The sequence below is a fragment of the Pseudopodoces humilis genome, chromosome 9 (genome assembly GCF_049639895.1).
Source record: "Pseudopodoces humilis isolate 2021_Gansu_Grassland_sample_001 chromosome 9, ASM4963989v1, whole genome shotgun sequence".
Lineage (NCBI taxonomy): Eukaryota > Metazoa > Chordata > Aves > Passeriformes > Paridae > Pseudopodoces > Pseudopodoces humilis.
Window position 1 is genome coordinate 21,524,746 of NC_142208.1, and position 12,415 is coordinate 21,537,160.

Consider the following 12,415-nt stretch of genomic DNA (forward strand, 5'->3'; position numbering starts at 1 on the left):
TGAGATGTAGTGTGTGACTGAGCACACCGAGGATCTGTTCTGTAGACCAGAAATGAAGCATTTGTTTTATCAATTCTCCAGCCTGTAGGCCTCACAATTAAAAATTCTTTACAAATTGAGCTGTTGGTTTAGATTCAGTGTCTTCTTGGCTGTCTGAGACCAGCTAAATAATTTCAAAATCCTACAAATGGACACTATTTTGGATGTTTTGATTTTCATATCTCCCAGTAAGATTCTGGAACTCCATCTGCCTCTTGCTTATAACAATTTACATTCACTTGTTCATATCCTGCCTTTTAGGCTCTGAGTCTAATACCTCAGAAACAGCCACTTTGGGCATTGGGTCCTGAGGATTTTTGTTGTTGTGTCTTTTTAAACACCAGTCAAACACCACTGAACAGTTTGAAGACTATTAGGACCTCCGAAGTTCTAGAAAGCTTTGAAAATGGCCTTTTGAAGTATCTTCTATCCTGTGCAACAGACCTACAGATTATCATAATTTATGTCTTGCCTGGGTTTGGACATAGAGCTATGCCAAGGACTTATATCTAGAGTTGATATTAAGAAATTTAATTCAAAATAAAACCCTGAGATTCTTTACATGTCTGTTTCATTTCCCTTGGCTATTACTGCCATCTAGTGATACAATTTACAATAGTCAAAACTTCCCATTTAGAAATAATAGTCCATCAAAAGTATTTGGAAATGTGCAGAGTATATTCTAAAAATCTATGCTTTGTTTATTTGCTAATGCAATGCCCCGTGCTGGCATGCAATTTTTTACAAATTCAGTTTTGAAGGTTGGTGGTTTTCCTGTCTTCCCTATAAGAATGCACTTGAAGACCCAGATACTTACCCAAGCAGAAAACCTTTCAGAGCCATAGGAGTTGGTAATGTAGCCAACTTATCTTCTGGCAAATGTCCCTTGAAATGGCCACATTATATACTACTGCACTGGTTGTTAATAAATTATTCATAATTATTTATATTAATATAAATTGTGAAAATAATTTGGGTCAAGTAAAGAGAGTTCACCTCTTCCTCTTTTCAAAGACCAGAAAATGTCCCTTCTTATTTGAAGAGTAATCACTTCCCAAATCTCCTACCAACCTAACTTGACTCCTCAGAGGCTGAGGATCAGATGCAAATAGGGCACACAACCTTAATCATGAAGGTAAATTGCCTATTTTAAACACTTCTTTGTCTGTGATTTGAGGCCTTTAAACCAGGGTTGATCTTTCTAAAGAATTCATTGGAGCTCAAATTGGCAGATGGGGTTTAGGAGGTTTTACTTCCTAAGCAGCAGACTAGTGATTTTCTGTAGCTATGTCCACTTAATTCATTTTTAGTCAGATTACCTCACTTACCTGCATGGTCAGACAATTCATGATGCTTCTGAGATCAAATCAAGATACACACAGAACAAAAAGATAATAACAACAAAATCTGGCACTTGGCATTATCACATCAAACATGTTCAAATTTGCTTTTGATTGTTAGTTGAACTGCACATGAAAAGTCTTCCCACACAATTTTACCCTGGAGCAGCTCAGACTTTCTCCAAGCTTGTTGGAGGTGTCTGGATCACAGACCAAGCACAGGGTTTAGGCGCAGTGAGCTCTATTAGCCTTTTTCTTCCCAGGCTGATGTTTTTCCATGTATGTTGGAGATGTTTCTCCTTCCACAGGCCTCTAGGGAATGTTTTTATACTCATTTTGTAGAAGTCTTTCCTTGGTATCTTCCCTAGCTTTGATATTCTAAGGAATGTTGACATTAAGTAATCTTTGAGTCCTTTATTCCAGCAGAAAGTTGTATTAAAAACACTTTGACTGTCATTATCAGAGTGAGCTGATGAATATTATCTTTTAATATTTCCAAATACCAAATATCTTCCTGTATTTTTCAGTTCTCAGTGTTGAATCAAATATATACATTTAATTCTGATTTTAGATTTAACTCCCTGCACAAAATAAAACTGATAATTTAACACAAAGGTAATCCTATTGTCACATGTAGCAGCAACCTGAGTTCTAGATTACTTAATTAAAATCATCTCCAAAATCCCAGAAAGCTTAGTTCTTAGATTAACAGCTTTATGCTACCTGGATAAATCTCACGGTAACAATACAAACAGGCAAATAAATGCACCTCTGGTAATTAACTGTGCAAATTGGAAAGAAGAAAATGCAAAACAGTGTATTTTGTACAGTGGATTTTCATTCTTCCTGGAATATCTTCAGATTTAGACACTATTATTAAATATATACTCCACCATATTACAGTGAGATATTCAAAATACATATTTCTAACCCCATGAGTAAACAGAAAGAATATGCTGCTTCTGAAATCAGAGGTGTCTTAGCATTGTTAATTAAATACCCAGATTACACTCTTTAGAAAATATATGACTTCTTGCATTCATGGGTCATTGTTAAATTTACTAAACTGATGGAGTACTAACAATTCTAATTTACACTATTTTATGGGTCACAACATGTCTAGTGCAAGATATGACTTGAAGTGATGGAAAAACATGCAGTACAAATTATCTTTTAAAGAAGCAATCTGCAGTGTCAGAAATGCAAGTTGGGATAGAAAGCAGAAGCCTTGCTCATACAGAGAATTCTGTAACTTGTCAGAGCCAGTGAAATGGATCAGACCGGTGCTTTTAAATCAGTGTTACCCAGGACTACTCCAGGGAATACAGACACTCAGCATTTACCTTAGAAATTAAATAAAAACAATAAATAGCAGTTCTTTTTTTCTGAAAACAACTGTTGGGCTGTAGCAAAAAATAACATCCTGAGATGGTTTGATGTTAGGTCTTGAATTAAATCATGACCAGAACGGGGGATCGTTCTCCTTCAGACTGTAAACACTGCTCTTTCTGCCTTCCCATTCTGACTCTCCCACACATCATGCCCTGAAATGAGTCAATTCAAGTTGTTGAAAGAGAAGAAAATGAACCTAACAAGGAAAGAAATTTGTCTGCGATTTAAATTCTTGAAACAATTCATCCAGTCGAGTGCTAGAGCTGGTGTGAGGGGGGAGGTGGGATCACCCAGCTGAGGAATAATTCACCCATTCTCACAAGAATGAGCCACTACATTTCATTAGTCCTCAGTGCAACTTCATCCTCAATCTGTGCTTCCAAATCCTCCATCCCCATGTCACCTACACAGTGTTGCACTCTGCTGTGTCTCAGTTCTGGTGCTTGTTCAACCAGAGTGCCACCAAGAGTAAAAGACATTAATTTTCCCATTGGCACTGACATACTTCACTGGGTTGCATTGCTTAAAAAAGAAAAAAAAAGTCAAAGAAGCCATGCTGAACCTGACCTAGTAAAGTGGCAGAGACGCTTGATCAAGGCACTTCAAGAAGCCAGGCTAGTCAATCACACTGGTTTAACTTGCCACTAAATTGCAGTCTCCCTCAGAATTAGAGAAACCTGTTTTCCTCTCAGTAGTCTCACTTCTCATTCCATTTCTTTCTTCATTTGTCTACAGAATAACAGACCAGAGCAGCTGGAAGATAGAACTGGGTCACCATTTGGTAGAAGGACAACTAGAAGGTAAGTGGGGAATATTAGTCCACCCTAATCCTAACCTTTCCTGCAACTGGGAAATTATCTGAGGCTCACAGCTTGAATTTTTCAATAGTAGATGTCACCAGCATGTAAAATTATTTCATTCTAATGATAATTGAAGAAACCTAGCTGGAAAAGATTACCATATTGTTATTAATTGAAAAACCAAGACTGAGTTAAATGTCAAGTTTAAAAATAGTATAATCTCATTAAATGGATTCATTATTTGCTGTAATAAAGGCAAATCTATTATAACTGTGCCCCTATAAAGCCAATAGGCCAGAAATTATAAAGTAAGAGCATAAGAAATTATAAAATTCAGCAATAGCATACCCACTATAATCACAGTCTTTATAATAGTTCATTAAAATGAATTAAAAACAAAATAAATATTTTGCCTTATGACAGTTGGCTACGTGTCTTCATATATTGAAGTAACACAAGGTATAAGGAAATTTTTTTGTTGTTATAAATATGATTTTTAAAGCAAATATTTACATAGCAAGGGATTAAAGGAATGAAATATTTTGAGCTTGCAACAACAGAGCTGCAGTTCGACTGTGCAGCTACGAAGCTGAGACATGCAGCAATCAGATACCGAAGCAGGCTGAGCACACCAGATCTGCAGTGACCATCTCTGGGTCAATTCAGAGCTCACTCTCCTCCAAACCTTCACCAGTTCTCACTGTGCAGTTGAAAGTGATTTGGCCAACCCAGCTGGGGTCGTTGTGGTGGAACAATCTCGGGATGGGCCCCTGTCTTCCCCCAGGTGCAGTGCAGTGTCACTGACGCATCCATGAAATGCATCAAGCTCACCCCAACAAAGATCAGCTTCCAGGTGGAACAGACATAACCGGGTCTTTCTGTCCAAAGCAAGGTCAGCTTTGAGGTCAGATGAAATTACCTGGAGTTTTATCCCTTTAGTTATTGAAAACTGTCCAAGGACAGAGCCTGTCCAAGTTCTCTGTGCAGCCTGCTCCACTGTTAATGCAAACCTACTCTGGAACAGGATGGCTTAACTATTTCCTTTGTACAGTCAGACACTACTGGGCAGCACAAACCACTAAAGGACTATGGAGAATTTTGGTGTAAAAAAGATTTTAAAGTCTGATTTCCAGCAAAAGTGAAATAAATTAAAAAGTTAATGTATGTTCAGCAGAGAAGCCTCTTCTCTTACACTGGCCATAAGGGATACAATAAGAGAAGCACTCCTCTATAAATACTCTTTGAAATACTGATGACTTTTCTGCCGGTATTTCTAAGAGCAAAATCACCCAAAAAGCAGGATTTTTTTCTTGTTAACTTTTTTTTTTTCCCTCTAATCTAGTATTCTTCGTGAGAGGTGACCTAAGACATTGAGAAATTCTGGACAGCTGCTAATTTAGCTAACATCCATAAAGGCAGTTTTCTCTTAAAATTCAGGTGGCTGTACATCTAAATGAAACAAGGCTGAAAACAGCAGGTCATAATTATTTCACTGAGCAAGGTCACCTGGCAAATTGCAGCTGAAAAAAATATATAACGAACTAGCTGGATGAAAATCTTAGACTACTCACATGAATGATGAAATCAATACCTTTGTAATTAACTACACACAAATACTCCTTCTGAACACTGGAAACCAGGCTAAGGCCCAAATTAAAAAGCTGAAGCACTCAGAGGATAGTCTATCTATATTTAAGTAAGTTCCTATCTAAATAACTGGTTAAAAAGAGCTCTACATTATTGCCTTCCTTAAGTGTCCTTTTTTCCCTCCTTGGCAGTAGTTAAAAGAAATTAATATTAAGAATTACTACCTTAATCATTTCTGAATTCATAATTTCATTTCTATTAGAAAATATGTTACACAAGACAATGCCAGAAATAGATAATTGAATTTCTGATTATTGAAGTAGGATAAAATAATTAAATCTTTATGTTTTCAAGGAAAAGCAATTTACTGTGAAAAGAAAAAAAAACCCAAGTTTTATACTGAAAAGGTTGAAAGTAAATACTGATAGTGGTTTGTGTTTCAACTTTGCAGCTACCAGAAACCAACAGGGTTTTTTCATGTGTTTTTGCTGTAACTCAGCTGCAGAGGAGCTGTTTAGGCTTGGGTCTCACAGAGTGATACAAAGGAGAGAAAATACTAGATAACAGAGAATTATCTCATTCCTAAGGAATAGACTAACAAGAACCAACAGTGAGAAGTGAAAAAAGAAATGCAAGGTGATTAATCATGGTGAGGGAGAGGGGAGAGGGATTACCAAGAAAAATAAGGGTCCCATCTTTTGACATTTCAGTCAAAATGAGGTAATCTTTTGAAGAAGACAAACTACAGTGAAAAAATCAGCAGGATCAACAGAAGAGATGAGGAGGTAAAACATAAGAGCCTAAGTGATCACCTCCTATTAAACCTTCTAAGGCATCTTGTTGCCTCCAGATCCGTAAATTCCTTCTCATTTACAACGTTTTGCTCCAAAACAAAAATCATACTTTATAAATTTCAGAACACTTAGTAATGTAGTCGTAATAGGGGAGAGGAAACTGTATTAAGCCAGTTCTTAACTGAGGGAGAAAAGCAGATTAATCTCAAGGGGGGTTTTCCCTAAGGTATAACATCTGCACAGAAAATTCATTCTAACAAGAAGATATAAATCTATTCCCTACATTTTCTGGCAAGATGAATTTTCTGGCTACAGATTTGAAGATGAAAATGTCAATAGTATAATTGAAATGACCAATTTTTAGACAGCAATTCTGATGATTTTTGTGTAGTCCTGGATTTCACCTGATTTCAGAGCCTGATTTGATAAGTGTTTTGCAATTTCCAGGAAGGAAGGGCATAACATAAATAGCTTTTGATATTCTTTACATTAATACTTTCCATGTAATAAGTCCTTTCTGAAAAAAAAGGAAAACTTTTCCCAACAAAGAAAATGTCAGGGTTTTCGAAGTTCTAGTTTATATTACAAGCTTCAAATCCTTGCTTTTATTAGTGTATTTTTTAAGAGACACACACACATACTAAAAAAATGAATGTCATTTTCTGTGAATTAACCATTTTCAAAGTAAATTTGGTGGAAACATACGCAAAAATAAAAAAAAAGAAGACATAATACTGAAGGGCCTTTAAACTCTACACAGACTGAAAAAAAATCTTATATTCAAGAAACCATTTGAATAGCTTCTCTGTCTTACTTTCTGTCCTTGTCAGGACACTTTCACTAGCCAAAATAGTGTTCAATGTTTTTCTGATATGTTTATGACACACTTGCATCACCTGACGTACTTCAGAACTTGGCATAAAGAGTTAAGATTTGAAACCACTTTTAAGAAGTGAATGCTTACTACACAAAAGGAAAATATTTTCCTTTTTGCTGTTTATCAGTCTCTCCCAAAACAAAGTTATTGCAGATGGTACAGAGGCTGCTTGGACATAATGTCAGCTAGAGATACTGCTAGACATGGGTTACATTTGTTCACAGTCTGAAAGAGTTTTCTTGTTTTCTTTCTTTGTTTTAGGGGCATAGAAGTCTGTTACAATTCATCTGTTGATAGAAGAACAGACCATTGTGCAATCCTGCACCAGATGAATCTTTTGGGACACTTGACCCAGGAGTAATTAGAGGAGTCACTCAAAGCAAAATTAAAAATTATCTGTGTGCATAGCTACAGAACTATCAGGAGAATCTTAGGCTCAGGCGCAGGAAAAACAGTAAAATCAGAGCTGAATAGATCTATTTGGATAACTTCAGCAATGTCTTGGCCTCATTAGATCTACTAGAAATATTAATTTTCCTTCACAAGAGGCACAACCTTTTCTTGATGTCCATCCATTTCCATCTGCCCTTAGTACATAACTTTCTTTCACATACCCTGTATGAAGTGATCTAATTTACATGTGTATAAAGCCAGCTTCCTGTCTTGTCAAAAGGTGAAGTTGTCATATTACTCTCATATTACTTACATATTATTAAGTGAGGAGAATCTTTAAATCAGAATATAATTTTCTGTAAATTTTCAGCAAATCAAGACCAAATCCTGAAGGCCTAAATAAAGTAAATTTTGGACCTCATGCCACTGTAGGGGTCATGCTGATACAAAGGGACAGAATATGTCTCAAAGCATCAGGAAAGTTCAAATCCTTATGAAATGCATTTACTCTCATGCAGTTATCAATAAATATTCCCCTTCTTCAACTTCACATCTCAGCCCCCTTCATGACAGTATAAAGTACCTTCTAGTTATTTAATACTCCCCTGGTTAAATATAAAATCCAGACATTTTCTCTTTGCTTTATGTTTCCTTTTTTTTTTCTCTTTCTACTTGCACACTCTTTACTATGATTCTTTCCTAATAAAGGCTATTAAAATCATAGAATCATAGAAGAGTTTGAGCTGGAAGAGGCCCTGTACAGGCCATCTAGTCCCCATCCCCTGCAGAGAGCAGTGACATCTTTAACCAGGCCAGGTTGCTGAGAGTCCCATCCTACCTGACTTTGAATGTTACCAGGGCTGGGCCTTCTGCCACCCCTCAGAGCAGCCTGGGCCAGTGTTTTAACACCTCCATTGTCAAATGCTTATTTCTTATGTCTGGTCTAAAAATGGCACCCCTTCAGTTTAAAACCATCACCCCTTGTCCTGCTAAGAAGTTTGTCCTTATATTTCTTGAAGTAGGTGCTACTTCAAGTACTGAAAGACTGCAAGATTTCCCTGGAACCTTCTCTTCTCTAGGCTGAACAATCCCAACTTTCTCAGTCATTCCTCGTAGAAAAGGTGTTCCAGAGAGGTGTTCCTCTCATCATCTCTGTGGCCTCCTCTGGATTTCTTCCAACAGGTCCATGTCCTTCCTGTGCTGGACCCATGGCTGGATGCAGCCCTGCAGTGGGGTCTTAGCAGAGCAGAGGGACATAATCCCCCCCCACACCCTGCTGCCCACACTGCTCTGGCTGCAGCCCAGGACAAAATTGGTTTTCTGTGCTGCCAGTGCTCATTGCTAGGTCATGCCCAGCCCCTCACCCACCAGGCACCCTCAGGGCAGGGCTGCTCTCATTCTGGGCAGGGCTGCTCTCATTCTACTCATCCCCAGCCTGGAGTGATACAGGGAGTTGTTCCAACACAGGTGCAGCACCTTGCAGCTGGTCTTATTAAACCCCACAAGATTCCCATAGCCCACTTCTCAAGCTTGTCCAGGTCCCTCTGGACCATCCATCAGGGGTGTCAATCACACCACTCAGCTTGGTGTCTGCTGCAAATTTGCTGAGGGTGCCCTTGATGCCTTCATCTATGTCACTAATGAAGATACTAAATAGCACTGGTCCCAGTACAGATCCCAGAGGAACACCACTTGTCACTTATGTGCTCTGGGGGCCCAGACATTAACCACTGCCCTCTGGGTGCAACTGTCCAGCCAATTCCTCATCCACCAAACAGTCCAGCTTTCAAACACATCTCTCTCTAATTTAGAGAGAGGGATGTTGTGTGGGACTATGTCAAAGGCTTTACAGAAGTCCAGACAAAACCCTTCCCTTGTCCACTGACGTATCTGTCTCTCCATCATGGAAGGCCCCTGGGTTGGGCAGGCAGGGTTTACCCTTGGTGAAGCCATTCTGGCTGTCCTAAATCTCCTTCCTGTTCTCCATGTGCCTTAACAGAGCTTCTAGATCCAGATCAAGATCCATGATTTTCCCAGGCAGAGAGAAGGCTGACAGGGAATCTGGTCCCAGGATCTTCCTTTCTAGCCCTTTAAAGATGAGTACAATGTTTCCCCTTTTTCAGTCACCTGGGACTTCACTGGACTGCTATGACCTTTTGAATATCACGGAGAGGGGATTGGCAGCTACATCAACCAATTCCCTCAGGACTTCGGGATGCATCTCATTCCTCGAGTGGTCAAGAACTCAGTCTTTACTTGCAGCAGGGAACACTTCTCTGCCACAGTCCCCATCCTGCTGTCCATCCACTCTAGAGATGTGGTAAGAGGGGCTGTCACTGATGACTGAGGAAATTCTGGGATGCACTTTAGCTAGTACTTGTTCAAATTCTATATTTTGAAAGCAGAAATGCAATGTTTCCTGGCATGTTTTAGTATTAGTTTTAGTATAACCATTATTCCATGCTACTCCATATATATATTATTGCGTAACTATATTTAAACTAAGATCTGAAAACATATCATGAGGGCACCAAAATGATGCCCTAGATCACACCCTTTCTGAAAGAACAGATACAAAAAAGAATAATGTTCTTAAAAAGCAGGCGAGAGGACTGCTTATCACAAGCACCAAATATTGACAAGGAGTCTACAGCAAGTATGTCCAAGTTAATATTCCCTAATGACCTAAACATAATACTAAAAAAAAATCTGATGTCCTAAAATATAAATTGTAATCACCATAAACATAATACCTTTGATAGGTTTGCAGCAGGTTTCAGCTACAAGTAGAAAAAAGGTCTTCAAATACATGGAACAAATATGAATTTTATTCTTACTCCATTTAATTATTTTATTTTGCTGATTATCCAAAACCGAGCCTGAAGCAAGAATTGCCTAAGATGGGGATGCTGTATTTTTGTCATGCTCAAATTAAATGCCTGAACGGAACCTTGCTTTTAGAGCAGGGGTGAACAATATAATAGCTGAACAAATCTGTCAGACTAGAGAAAATACAGGTAAACTGTATTTGTACTCAGAAATTTTAGAACAAACAGGTTCTGCTGTAGCATTGCTTCAAAACCACAGTAAATAAAATTTAACTGCCCATAATCAGTTAAGAGTTGTTGACCTCTTCATATCCATAACTTCAACATTGTGTCATACTGTTTTCACAAGAATGCTCTCCAAACAGTTTTCAAGGTTAATTTTGCTGTTACTCCCTCTGGCAGGATAAGCAGATAATTCTGTCTCCTCACTAATTTCTTTCCCAGCTTCTTTGATATCAGTAACTTATACTCATGTTAAATGAAGTTTCCATATTTTGCCAAGGCTGCTGTTTGAATTTGCCTTTTATATTTCTAAAGGTAATATTGATACTTCAAAGGATGTAGAAAAAACATTGCCTGCTTCTTGTTAGTGAGATTGCTGAGAATGATGCATACCTTCAGTGACAACTTTGTAGGAAAAGCTGCTCTATTGTTCTCTATTTCTATTTCTGAGTAATTAAAATTGAAGAGGATTTGCTTGAACCTAATCAAAAGCATTCCTCCTGTGGCTGCATAACAGATTGGAGAAAAATATAAATCTCATGGTCACAATGTCCAGCATTAAGATATAAATTAACTGTATAAATGTTAAAGCTTTATTTTTCAGATCATAGCCTTCAAAAAGTGTTCCATTCCTTGTATTACTCACATTGAAAATTCTACTGAAATAAGACTATTCTTCTAAGTGTTAACATGTAAAATTGTTTCATTTGTGGCCTGTGAAGCTTTTGGCTACGGTCAGTTTAGATGTTTACAGAACAAATAGATTCAGATATAAACTAAAAGAATAAGTTTCTAAATACTAAAATATGAACTTTTCTTCAATGAACAGCACAAAAACTTTAAGGCCTGCTTCTATGAATCAACAGTTTCACCCCACAAACCTTTAATCATTCACATCAGCTGGGGATTTGTCTGCAAGAGATGCAGGAGAGACTTTACACTTGAGGCTGACAGGTTGTTCAGAGGTGCTACTGCCATTTACTAATCAGTCAGGAAAATACTTGACATACTCGAAGTCTTATGAGCTAATAGATGTATTTACAGGTGAAAGTAATCCTCACATTTTATTAACATGCAGGTATTTTTCCACATCTGAAATGCATTCTTTTTACAAAATTTTATCAATTTTAAATTAGAGACAAAACCTGATGTGTGTAAATGGCACACAAAGCAGCACCACTGTTCTGAGCCAAGGCACAGAAAAATTCCTGCAACTCTGGCTTTTTATACTTTGAAGATGTGATGCTGCAGTCAGGCCAGCAAATCTTGTATTCTTGCTTTTATGAAAATGGGAAACCTATTTCCACTTTTTTTTTTATTAATCCCCTACAGAAAACTAACTAGTGACTTGAACTGGTGTATACAGAGGAACACAAAAAGCCAGAATCAGCACTGAACAAGCAACAGAGGCATGTGGTGGGACTCAGTGGAAAAGCAAAGAGGTAGCAGTGCTCTATTTTCTCTGCTGATATCAAGAAACAGAATGTTTAGAAAGATTCAGAATTGTCTCAGTTTTTAGCTTCATTACCCTATCTTCTATCTATATCTTCCTCTATATTTCCACAAAGATGAACAAGAGTTTTATGTTCTATCATGCTGGATTCCCAGTACTGTACTGAATGCATTAGTACTTCAATTAGTGTACTGATGAAGCACAGTGAACCAAGACAGCAAAGTCACCTGCAAGCACTGATAAATTGAAAAGAATTTTAAAAACTGCTCTCTATATACTCCTTTCTAGTGAAAAACAAGGTGACAATGGTTCAAATACTTTGATCAATGCTCAACTTTAAACACAACTTTTTTTCCTTAAAGTCACTCTGTCTGCAGGGACTTAAAATGTAAATTATTTTAGAGTATACTACACTGCTGAAATAATTGGAGTGGTGGTACAGGAATGCACAGTTCAGATATCAGAAGCCAGACATGCAAAACCATTTTGCGGAGCATTCATTATACTCCACATATCTGGCAGAGATTAAAAGGCTCAGGGCAGTTTATCCCCCAGTCATAACACTACTGTAAACTCAACAATCCTTTCCAGGGAGCTGCAAAACAAGATGTTTGTCCTGCTGAGGACAGGAGGGAATTGCCAGCTGTTCTGCTTGTTTCCTCCCTGGTACCCTGGAGGAGACACCTTTGT